General features: G+C 36.1%; 1 pseudogene; it reads right to left on the bottom strand.

Moving 5' to 3' along the window:
• Window positions 1-403: 403 nt before the first annotated feature.
• Window positions 404-1,949, bottom strand: LOC114026598 (annotated as a pseudogene).
• Between the last annotated feature and the right edge of the window lie 9,998 nt (window positions 1,950-11,947).

Here is an 11,947-nt window from a genome sequence, read left to right on the forward strand (position 1 = left end):
TCTTATACCAAGTTAACCAAGAATTAATTGGGAATAGATACCAACAGGAACCTCATGCACCACACTACACTGTACCCAATATAGCTGGGATGAGGTCTATTCAATAATTCAATAAGGAAGGTTCTCAGGGTCCTCTGTGGAGATGGCCTGAAGAAAAAGAAAAAAAATCTACTTGAAATATATTTAGAAGTAATTAAAATCTTATTTTTACACATATTTTGTATTGGTTCTCTCAGTTTCAGCTAAAGCCTAACATTCCAGATAAAGATTATGCTTATTGGGAAATACAGAAGAGTCAAATCATCATTTTCCTTTAATTTTGGTCAGGCAGGGTACCCCTGTGTAGCAAGGATGGTCTCAGCAAGAAATTCATCATCTTCCTTGAAAATGTGTTTCGTTCAGTTCACTCTAAAGTCTTTTCCTTAGTTTCAGCAACACAGAATAATGTGAAAATTACACTGAGCAAGCACAAAGTAGAGAAAGATGAGAAATTTCCATTTGAAGTCAGAACACCTATAAGGCTGCTAATTTCTTTAACAAGAAAGACCATGATCCAGGTGGTAAGAACACTGGCCAGACTTTTGACTTGGGCTTGGAATATTTCTGATATTTCTAGCCAGGCAATGGATCCCCAGGTTAAAGAAAAACCTATGACAAAGAATATCATACTAAAATACCATTAACCACAGTAGTCCAGCATTTTTTCCTATAGACTATGGATTCAAGTATGTGAGGAGGCTAGGTTGTAAAGAGTTGTTAGGAAACTGAGGAGTAATTTTAAAGTAGATACCAAACATTATACAACTCAGGGCTATAATAATGCCTGATAGCAACAGGAGTAATTTCCAGTCAGCTCTGTTGATGACAAGAGTAACTACAGCATTGAAGACCATTTGTAGGATGCCCACAATTACTAAAATAAGGCTACTGTCCTTAAAGTTGTCTTCTTCAAAAATGATCTCTGCATAGAACATAACTGCATCGATCCCTGAGAACTGTTGAAAAGCCATTAGTAACACATCACTAAGAAATGACTTATAAATTGTTGGATTCTTCAGCCTTGCTGGTTGAAATCTCTGGTCCATATGCTTATATTTCTTTTGTTCCTTCTCTTGTTCCTGTTCTAACCAACATTGAAAATTTCATTTTGGCCATTGTTTCCTGCTTCCTAAGCTTAGTCATCAGGAACCTTGGAGTTTCTGACCTGAAGCACATAGGCAGCAGCCTGATGAAAAAAGATACAGCCCATTGTTGTGAGCCTGCACCAGTGTAGGCTTAGCCTTGCAACATATGATATGAGTATTCCAGTGATATCCATCAACTGCAAATATGAGCCAAGCAGTTCATGGATTTCCATGTAGGATACTTAAGATATATATACTAGGACAACAAGAGAAGTGAATCTACCCAGCAACCTAGTCAGAAGATGACTCCCATAAAGTATTTATATATTCTAGGCCCCAACCACCATAGTGAAGCCACCAACAAAAGGTACTGTATAGAGCAACAATGTCAGTTTGCTTCCAACCTTATTTACTAGTCAACCAACTAATACATTTACATTAGGACCCAGAGTCACTTTGGGACTATAACTCCCTTGCTCAGGACTCTAGGTTCACATCAATCTATCCATAGCTGTGTTGCCTCAAATTTCATGGCATTTGTGCAGCTACAACCTCCTGCAGATGTTAATTCAAGGCTATAAAATGAAATTTTAAATCTAAATGATTAAATTCAGAATGACCAGGGTTTGGAAATTTTCAAAAGTTGAGGTTATCATCTGTCCATCAATTCAGCAAATGTCCCAATGTAATAAAGACTTATTTAAAGCATGACCAGATCTAACAGGGAGGTGTACCTACCTTCTGGGAGGAGGCATCCTGCAGTCTTCTACTGTGTGAATGGGAGTAATCCCCTTTAATTGACTGTGTAGCTAGAACAGGCTGCATCTTTAAAACTATTAGACTAGGACAGTCTCACTATGTCTTGCATACACTCTCTTTCCTGTTGTGTTCAGAAGGTGAAGATGACACACAGTTCATCCACAGTGTGGGTGCCATAAATGAATTGGGAAGGGGGGGTACCATTCCTTTTTTTTTTTTGGCCCTTTGGCTTGGGGTTCTTCTGTTTTTGTTTGGTTTCCTTTATCTTCACTTTCAGGTGTGGCCAGTAATACCCACTGGAACCAGGAATTTCAGTCATGACAATTGTGGAGCCAGGATTTCAGGTAGGAATCCAGTTAGGTAGCTGGTTGTAGCTAACTAGCCAAATTCCCTTCCCTTTTCCAGAGTATGTGGTTATGCAATGGGGGTATGAGGGAATAAGCCCCATGTAAAGGAGGAACACATTTGCATATTTATTGTTACATGTTTGAAGTAAATATTAATTTGTAAAAGCTAATGTGACTATTAGTGTTTACATACAACTGGGAGGCAGGGGATCCCCCTAAACTTGGGGGAACACAATTGTGGGGACTACAGTCATTGAAAGAGAGGCTAGACTCACCCAAACTCCTAGAGCCCCAAACCCCTTAAGTGGAACAGAACATCCAGAGGGAGAGGCAAAATGTAACATATCTGGTCTTTGAACAGCGGTGGCCATGATTATTTCTGTATTACATTTCAGGGTCCATTGACTTTTACAAAGTTTTTTTTTCCCTCTCTCTCATTTAATCCACTCCAGAGTCCTATGAAGATTTTGTTTTCTTCACAGAATTTCTAGAACTTATATTTTCTTTTTTATTTCAGGAAAGGAGGATATTTGAGGCATAGGGGATAGCATGACAAAAGACATTAAGGTGGGCCTCAGCAGGATGGGTTTGGGAGACAGAGAACTAGTTTGCCTAGAGTATGGAATATAGCAAAAGTAATACATGCCTGGAAAAATAAGATGACAAAAGATAGTGGCAGATTTTTCATGCAAGGCTAGAGAATTAGAGGTTTATGCCAGACTCAATATTAAAGTTTTTGAAAAGGAGAAATATCAAGATCTGTACACAAGGAAAGCTATTCTAGAAAAAAGAGGAAAATGAGAAAGAGAAGGAGGAGGAGGAGGAGGAGAAGAAGGAGAAGGAGAAGGAGAAGAAGGAGAAGAAGAAGAAGAAGAAGAAGAAGAAGAAGGAGGAGGAGAAGAAGAAGAAGGTGATGATGATGATGATGATGATGATGATGATGATGATGATGATGATGATGATTAATGCCAGAAGACCTTCTAGGTAGGCCAACTGAGGGGGTAATGAAAAGAAAATGGAAAGAAAAGGACAAATATGAGAGGACTAGTGGAATTTAAAGTCATGGAATTTAATAATTTATTTGATATGAGAGTTGAAGCAAGAAAGAAGAGTTGAAGATAGCTTACATTTGTGAATTTAACATTTGTGAATTTAGGAGATTATATGATGCCATAGATAGAAATATAAACTTATAACCCAGTTCATTCAGTTCCTAGTACAAATGACATGAGACAGTAGACAGTCATTAAGTATTTATTGATTTGAATTGAAAAGGAAATGTCAGGGTAAACAAAGTAGAATACTTCCCAGATTTTACTCTCCTTCCCTCTTTGGTTATTTTCTTCTTCCTCTCCCATCCCCTAACTAATTTCATTTGGTTCGAAACAGGGCTGAGCACACAATGTGATCATTCCACTTGACAGCCCACTGGGGATGGGCCTAGGACCGAAATCCATTAGTAATGGGTTTGACTCATAGAATACTAAAACCTAAACTCAAGAATTTCTCCCCAATTCCATATCCAGATGCAGCCCCATTAGAGGCATGTGTTGGGGTTAGGTTGGTGCAAGAATCTAGGGCCTTCTTTTGTGATGGCTGTTTTCTTGCCAGAGGAGGGATGAGCTGGCTGAATGAGGAGAACTTGTTGATCTTTTTTGGGTGAAAAAAGTTGTTGTTAACTGTTCTAAAAAGATTTTAAGAAAAGTTTTTTTTTTAAAAATACCTATTTCAACTATGCATAAACAACTAGCTGTGTTCCACATTGTTTCCTTTGTAATGAATGAATGATATGAAGAATGGGTTTAATAGCATTCTTATTTCTACTGTGTTTGAGACCTGGAAATGGGTCCTCAACCTGAGACCTACATCCTTGGAATGAAGAAAATGTGAAAATAAATATTAAAGACTCTAAATGTGACCTATTCTTTTCTAGGTTCTTCTCACCTTTTACCAGGAAATGGAATGACTTCTGTAAGCCTGGACCTTTTATATAGGTTTGTATGTATGTGCATGTGTATATACATATATATATATAGTGTGTGTGTGTATGTATGTATGTAGAAACACACATGTATGCATATATATACACATACATACATATATACATATACATCTATACTTTTTTTTTCTTGTAGGAGATAGCTGGTAGAAAATGTGTTTGTTATTTGTTTGATGTCACTGGAATAATCAAGTGACAGCTCCTGTGCTACACTGGCATCCTTGCTGTATGACAAAAAAGGCAGGAAGCTTTTACTAGCATGTCTGATAGGCTCCATTTATTGAAATTATGAGAGCACGTGGATGAGAGTCACATAGGATGGGAGGAAGGCAGGGGAGTGCTGCAATCTGTATCATAAGAAGGAATATCCTAATTATAAATATCACATATCTGTTTAAATATTAAAATTCTATTTCTTAATCTATTATTCAATTGTTTCTACTTTTTCTAAAGATGCACATTATACATTGCACTTTTTTTCTTGTTACCTTCAAATTTTACTTCATATCTTTTTTATGAACACATCTTCCTTTGCTAGTCATACTTCAAAGCTTCATTGTGTCATGGAAGTGACTATTTCTAGAAAATAACAAATTCTAGCAAATTCCATGAAGCTGGAAGTCTTGAGTATAAATTCAGTGTCTGTCTGTCACTTGAGTAACAACCCAGGTAAGCCTGGAGAGGTCACACCCAATTGGCAACAGCGAGTCTCAGTCACAGCAGTTCTCAAAAATAGTCTTCCAAGGTTGCAAGGGGTTGCAATCTGCATCAATGGATGGATCCTTGAAGGACTGAAATAACTACATATTCATATATTTTCTTGATGGGCCCCTTAAGGATAGGGAGAAAAACTTATTCTTAATGTCATGGGAATTAAAACTGGAAGAAAATTTAGAGATTGTCCAGTACTACCCTTCTTCTTTGTACTATCAATATATCTCTCACATTGTAGGTACTGCATAAGTGTTTGAATGAATTACCAAAAGAATTAATGAATTATCTTATTCTACATAAAGTCATTTTATAGTGATTAATATTCATGAGATGATAAAATTCTTATTTTCAGAAGAAAATAACAGTGTACCCAAGGGTACCAAGTATGTAGGTAAATGTTTAATTATAATTTTTAAACCCTGAGTGCCAACTACATTTCAGAAATAAAATGCCAAATGGACAAGCCCTGATGTTTTGGAGTGGCTAAAGATGTGGATATTTAATAAGTAAGGAACAGCTGGAAGACTTCCTTGCTAAATAAAATATCTCTCTCATATAGTCCAGAATTAGAGATCTTTTGGAGTTAATATGATATTTGAAATAACAATGTGATCTTGGAATGATTGTCTATTCATAACTTTAAATGTGAATTAATTCAGGTTGTTTTCCCCAAGCATTCACTGAAAGAATGGAGATTTTGGTAAGAAGAGTAGAAGGAGAAAGGTAATTTATGAGCATGGAGATCTAGACAAAAGAGATAAGCCTCTTTCCCAATCTCTCTTTTCTTTATTTTATACATAAGGTCCCCAAGGGCCACAGAGGTTAACAAAACAATAAAAAGAACAAAAATAAAAAAAACAACAAAAATTTGGACATTTCCATTGTTCAAAAATAAAATGTATTTAGACAAGCACAGGATTTGGACATTTAATAATGATGTGATGGAAAATATACATTGTAACACATGAATTTAGCTTCAGTCCTAAAACTACCTGACCTCTTACTGTAACTTAATTTCAAAATAAAGATCTTGAAGATGAGAAGAAAAGCATGAAGTGGTGCTCCTTGGTGCTCAAGGTTTGGAAGCAGGACATGGGCCCAGCACTAATAAATAAGGAACACACATTCCATTTTTTTTCCCTGAGATGGATCTCATTCAGGGATGCCCTTATATATAGATAGAATAAGCAGCTGCCTACACAGGGTGATTTCAGGTAAACCAGGAATGATTCTTCCCCAAAAAACATCCTACCACTTGGTTACTGATATCTGAAGTGTTTTTTTTTCACTACAAAGTCTTTCAACTTGTTGTAAAAATTCAGTTTCCACAGGCATATTGACTCATTCACACGTAAATGGATACTTGTAGAACTTTTCCTTTAAGCAGCTTCATGGAACTATAGAATCTTAGATTTGTAAATGTCCTTCAAAGTTTGATAATCTACAGTAAACCTGAAGCATAGCCTATCATAATATTCTTAACAAATTCATTTACAATTTCTGCTTTTCACCTCCAGTGATGAAATTCCACTCCATTTTAGACTGTTGAGTAGTGTTTTTCACCCACTCCTGTCATCCTCCTTTCCCCAGATGTTTTTTTCTAGTATCAATTTTCCTTTTCCCTTCTCTGTTCTAGACAGTTGTAACAAAAGATCCCATATTTCCCCCAGGGAAAAAAGGATAGCTCTTACCCTGTCATGCCCATAAATAGAAAATTAACTCTCAGTCAACTCTCTTTCCTTCTTTTGTAAGCCAAGAATCTTTCTAGCTCTACATCCTCATGATTCTACACTGGGTTTAAGCCTCCTTCAAAAGGGGAAGGTACTTGGATACATTCCTCAGGAATGTAAGTAGTAGCCTAGATTTATAGCACTACTCTGGGGGTGTCCCCCACCAGAACACAAAAGCACTCCATGCTGCAAGAGAGTGTAGCAACCCAACTTTCATGGTGGTTAATATTTGACCACCATGAGTAGCCATTATTTCTTTAAACCCACTATCAGTTACACAATTTTCCCTACCCTATATCCTCACTTTTATAATACCAACACATTCATCAACAACCCCTTTATTTAGAACACTGTTTCCCTTGGAGGCAGTGTACAGAGATGAATTAAGTAATTATCCAAATGAATGATTAGATTTGAAATAGAAGTGTCCATCTGCTAAAGTTCTTACCATCCTTCAAAGACCATTTCAGATAACCTTTATTCTATGAAACCTTTCCAATTTTCAAGAAGAAAGGAATATCTCTCCTTAAAATTTATCCTTTCATTTTGCCTGATTTTTCTTTCTTTTAACACATTCTAGCTTGAAGCAGACTTATTCTACCTTATATCACATATTAGTATACATGTCCCCATGCCTATGGGGCAGCTAGGTAGTAGAGTAAATAGAGTACTGGGCCTGGAGTCAGGAAGATTCATCTTCCTAAGTTCAAATCTGGCCTCAGATATTTATTAAACATGTGGCCCTGGGCAAGTCACTTAACCTTGTTTGCCTCAGTTTCCTCATCTATAAAATGAGCTGGAGAAGGCAATGGCAAATTACTCTAGTATCTTTGCTAAGAAAACCCCAAAAGGGATCACACAGAGTCAGACATGACTAAAATGACTGAACAATAACTCATGCATATTAAATTGTGAAGCTTCTTGATCAAACTGTCATTTTTTATCTTGGTATTTCCCCCATGGCCTGATATAATGCCTTGCACATAGTAGGAAGTTAATAATTCTGGGTTTTTAAATTGAATTGAAATAGCAACTTCCACCAGGAAAGGTATCATATATGTCTTAATATTTGCATTCCCCCTTGTACTTCGCACCATGAACTAGTAAGTGCTTACAAATGTTTATTAACTGATTGAGTTGATAAATCTGCACAGCCGCTATGGAAAATAAATTGATTCAACTATGCTTCTCAGTTTTCCAGAAAAAGCTCAGCACAACTGGAAAAGTTTCCTTAAGAAATCATGATAGCAAAAGTCAAGGCTTTTGTTAGGAGGAAAATGCTACAGAGCTACAATTCTAACTTCACAAATACATGGATAGAAACTATTCTTTACCTTTTGTGATTACTTCCAATTTTATGCTGACACTGCTTATTAAAGGTCTTACAGATCTTTTATTTTCTTTGTTTCAGAAATAGCATGAGTTTGGGGGAAGGGAGAAAATGGGAGCAATAAAAGAAACAATGATCATCACACCTGGTATACTTTGATTAAGCTTTTCTAAATCTGTACTTTTATCACAGTCGGGCACATCAGGTCAGTGTAATCATTTAGTGAAACTACACACCAGCATTCCTAACTTAATAATAAGAGATGCAAAAACACATTTTATTTTCAGGTATCCTTCCCCAATTAATTAGTAAATGTAGAAGTGGTTATAAAAGCATGAAAAAAAGTTATCTTTAAGATGACAAATGCTCTTAAATTTTTAGTTCTCAAAATAATAATGAATAATGCTGTATCCTCATTCAAATTACTTGCTGTGAGCCATTCTAATGAATGAGAGGGAAGGAATCCATGAATTCACAGTATTATGCCTTTTATCATCTGCTTCTGGTTTGTTTCCAGGATTCCAATTGTTCCATTGTTTTTATTGTTTATTCTACCTAGAAATATCTCCTTCTAAATGAATATCAGATGTCATTTGCATATATCTACAAATTATTTGGGGCGTTTATGGGAAAATCATTGTATGTGTATACATACACACGGATATCTATGTAGATATGCCTATTTCTATGTATCTTTCTAGATAGATTATCTGCCTAGCTATCTGAGTAACTGGCTAGCTATCCATATGCATATCTAGAAGGTGGTTTTGTAGATATATAGAATGCCTTGGATTAGCCAGCTTACTCTGGAGACACCCAAAGTTCATCTCTAAATCAGGTTGTTTTGGAATTTGAATTAAATTCTGTTAAGGCTTTATCTTCCCTGGTCTCCATGCAGAAAATGACATTGTTAGCTATCCTTGATTACTTTCTCTTATTTTAGTTTCAGAGATAGCACTTTCTCCTGAGTCTTCTCCTTCCTGTCAGACTTCTTCTCTGAAGCTTTTACATAATCTTCATCTTCCCAACACCTTAAGGCATGTATTCCTCAACTCTCACCAATGTGTTCTTAGCTATGGCAATTTTTTTATTCTCCTAGTTTCACTTAAAATCTCTATGTCATTCCTAACAAATATATCTCCATCTCTGGTTACTTTGCTGAGTTCTAGACTCATAAATTGAAAAAGATGACTTCTAAGGTCTCTTCTAGCTCTAAATCCATTATTCTATGATCTCCAATTGACTATACAATATTTCTAAGTGAATGCCTTGCCAATGTCTAAAATTGTACTTGTTCAAAACCATGCATATTAGTTTTCCCCCAAAACCTTCTCTTCCTCACTTCACTATTCCTGCCAATTGTGCCATCATTTCCCTGGGCTATTATAATTGAAACCTTTTTTAAAATTTATTTTATAGATTATTATATTTAGAGCTATAAGAGACCATTTGAGATCATCCTCTCTTCCTAATTCCCCTCCACCAGGACATTGTACTCTGCTACTGAGAAACTGGACCCTGAGAAGTGAGGTTTCTGTCTTATCTTGCCTAGTATCATTCTTCTGTTACTTCCTGGCCCCCATTTCCAAACCAGATAGCCCCCATGCCTACTCTTCTACTCTTCTCTTCTCGCTTAGTTTTGTCTTTATGCATTGCCTTTCCTCAGAATATAATAGGTTGTAAGCAGCTTGATTACTTAGACTGTCTTGCTTGATAGTATTTGTATCCCCAGGGCTTAGAATAGTATTTGACATATAGTAATCATTTGGTAAATGTTTTATCATTCATTCATCCAGTTCAAACCCTTCATTATATAGATGAGAAATCTGAGGCTCAGAGCAGTAAATAACTTCCCTAATATAATACTAATAGGTATATTTGAGATTTGAACCCAAGTCTTGTGACTCCATAAATTTTCAGTATGTTCTGTTACACTCTTGTTCTCTTTGACTCTTCACTTATCCTTGTTGCTCAGTTGTTATTGGTTCAACCACTACCCTACTTCTCATATCTTTACTTTTTTTTTAAATTCTTACTGCCACCATCCTATTGTGGCCCTTTATTACCAGCTTCTGAGACTTGCTATAGTCTTCTTAAAGGTTTAGCTACCTCCTCTCTTCTCTTTCCTGTTCATCCTTCACATAATACAAGACATCTGCTACTGCATGGATTTCATGGATTTCATCTTGCCACTCCTTTGCTCAAAACCCTTAGTGATTCCCTGGTATCTACTAACTAAAGCTAAAAATCCTGTGTGTTATTAAAGACTCTTATCTCATGTTATTTCTCTCCATTTATGAAGAGACAACTCCATCTTATCCTTTTACCAGTACCATTTGTCAACTGTCCTGTACAGGTCCACAGAAAGGGTGGGATCCACTAGAAGGGAAGGAAATCAGAAGCATAATTTCCTGTTTAGAAGCTCAGATATGTTTTTTTTTTTTGTGGGATTAAATGAAATTCATCACACTGAATATCTTAGCCTGATTGCTTTTGTAGGAAGTCCTTAAAGTTCCTTAAAGTGATTATATAAGCCAAATTCTGATATTTCCAGCTAAAGCATAAGCTGTAGAGCCACAATGACTCAGTACTCCTACTTCTACAATTGAATATGGATATGTCAATATTTATACCTAATCATGTTTTAATCCACTGTCACTAGATAGGGCAATGTGGCAAAAGAATTTCTACCTGAGGCCTCTTGCTGTCACTGTGATAAGAGAAAGACGGTTTTAAGAAAGAAACTCAACCACTGAATTAAGATAAGAACACCTTGCCTCTACCACCCCAACTATACAATCCAGCTTGGAACATAAAGTTCAAACTCCAGTTCTGACTTTCCTGATGCAAAATGCTTACCTTCCTCCTTCTGATGTCTATAATCTTATCTTCCCTTCCTGCTTGCTGTAAAATTCCATTGTACCTATCCTGCTTATGTGTTCACATTCCATATAGGGTTGATGAAGAGAGCCCTGGGCTGTCTGAATTTTTATCCAGATGAGCCTGCACTCTGAACATAAATAAAATCTGCAAATAAATCTCTGCATCATTGATTCAGAGATTAACATTACCTGATCAATGGACACTTCAGATAATTTTTATCTTACAAGCTAGCACATTTCCACCAAATACCAGAATTCCATATTTCTATAGAGCCAGACTGCCTGCTCATCATATCAAATCTTGGCCATTCTAGTCCATAATTTGTGCTCCCACAAATATAAAATCATATAAACACTGAAATTTCTGTACAATAACCAGTTAAATAGTAGGAGATGAACCAGTTTTGCTGCTCTGATCACTGAAATGAATCAACTAAAGAGTCATTGTGGTGAATTTAGAGATCTTTTAAGTATGTCAGCTTTAGTTCACATAAGGTCACCTAATCACCATTTAGCCTACATAGGCTGAACGCATAGAGAAAAAAAAATTTTTTTGGATAACTTGAGGGATAGAATTTCTGGGATGAGGATAAATGAAATAGAACATTTTTTTTTCTTATGAGGAAAAAATAAGAGGTAACATGATACAAGATTTGTCTTAGGTTTGACTCTTTCCCCACCCAACAATTTCTTATGTATTTATTTTAGCATTTTCTTTTTAAAATTTTGAGTTCCAAATTCTCTCCTGCCCTCCCACCTCACCTGCACTCATTGTGAAGACAAACAACATGATATCAATTATGCATGTAAAATCATGCAAAACATATTTGCATATGAGGTATATCAAAGAAAAAAAAGAGACAAAATTGTGCTTTAATAGACATTCAGAGTTCATCACATTTTTATGGAGGTGGATAACTTTTTTTTTAATTGTGAGTCCTTTGGAATTGTCTTAGATGATTATATTGATCAGAGTAGCCAAGTATTTCAAAATTGATCATAATTGCAACATTTCTATGACTATGCAGAATGATCTGTCAGTTCTTGTCACCTCACTTCGCA

Source organism: Vombatus ursinus, unplaced genomic scaffold (assembly GCF_900497805.2).
Source record: "Vombatus ursinus unplaced genomic scaffold, bare-nosed wombat genome assembly UNPS02014841.1, whole genome shotgun sequence".
Taxonomy (NCBI): Eukaryota; Metazoa; Chordata; class Mammalia; order Diprotodontia; family Vombatidae; genus Vombatus; species Vombatus ursinus.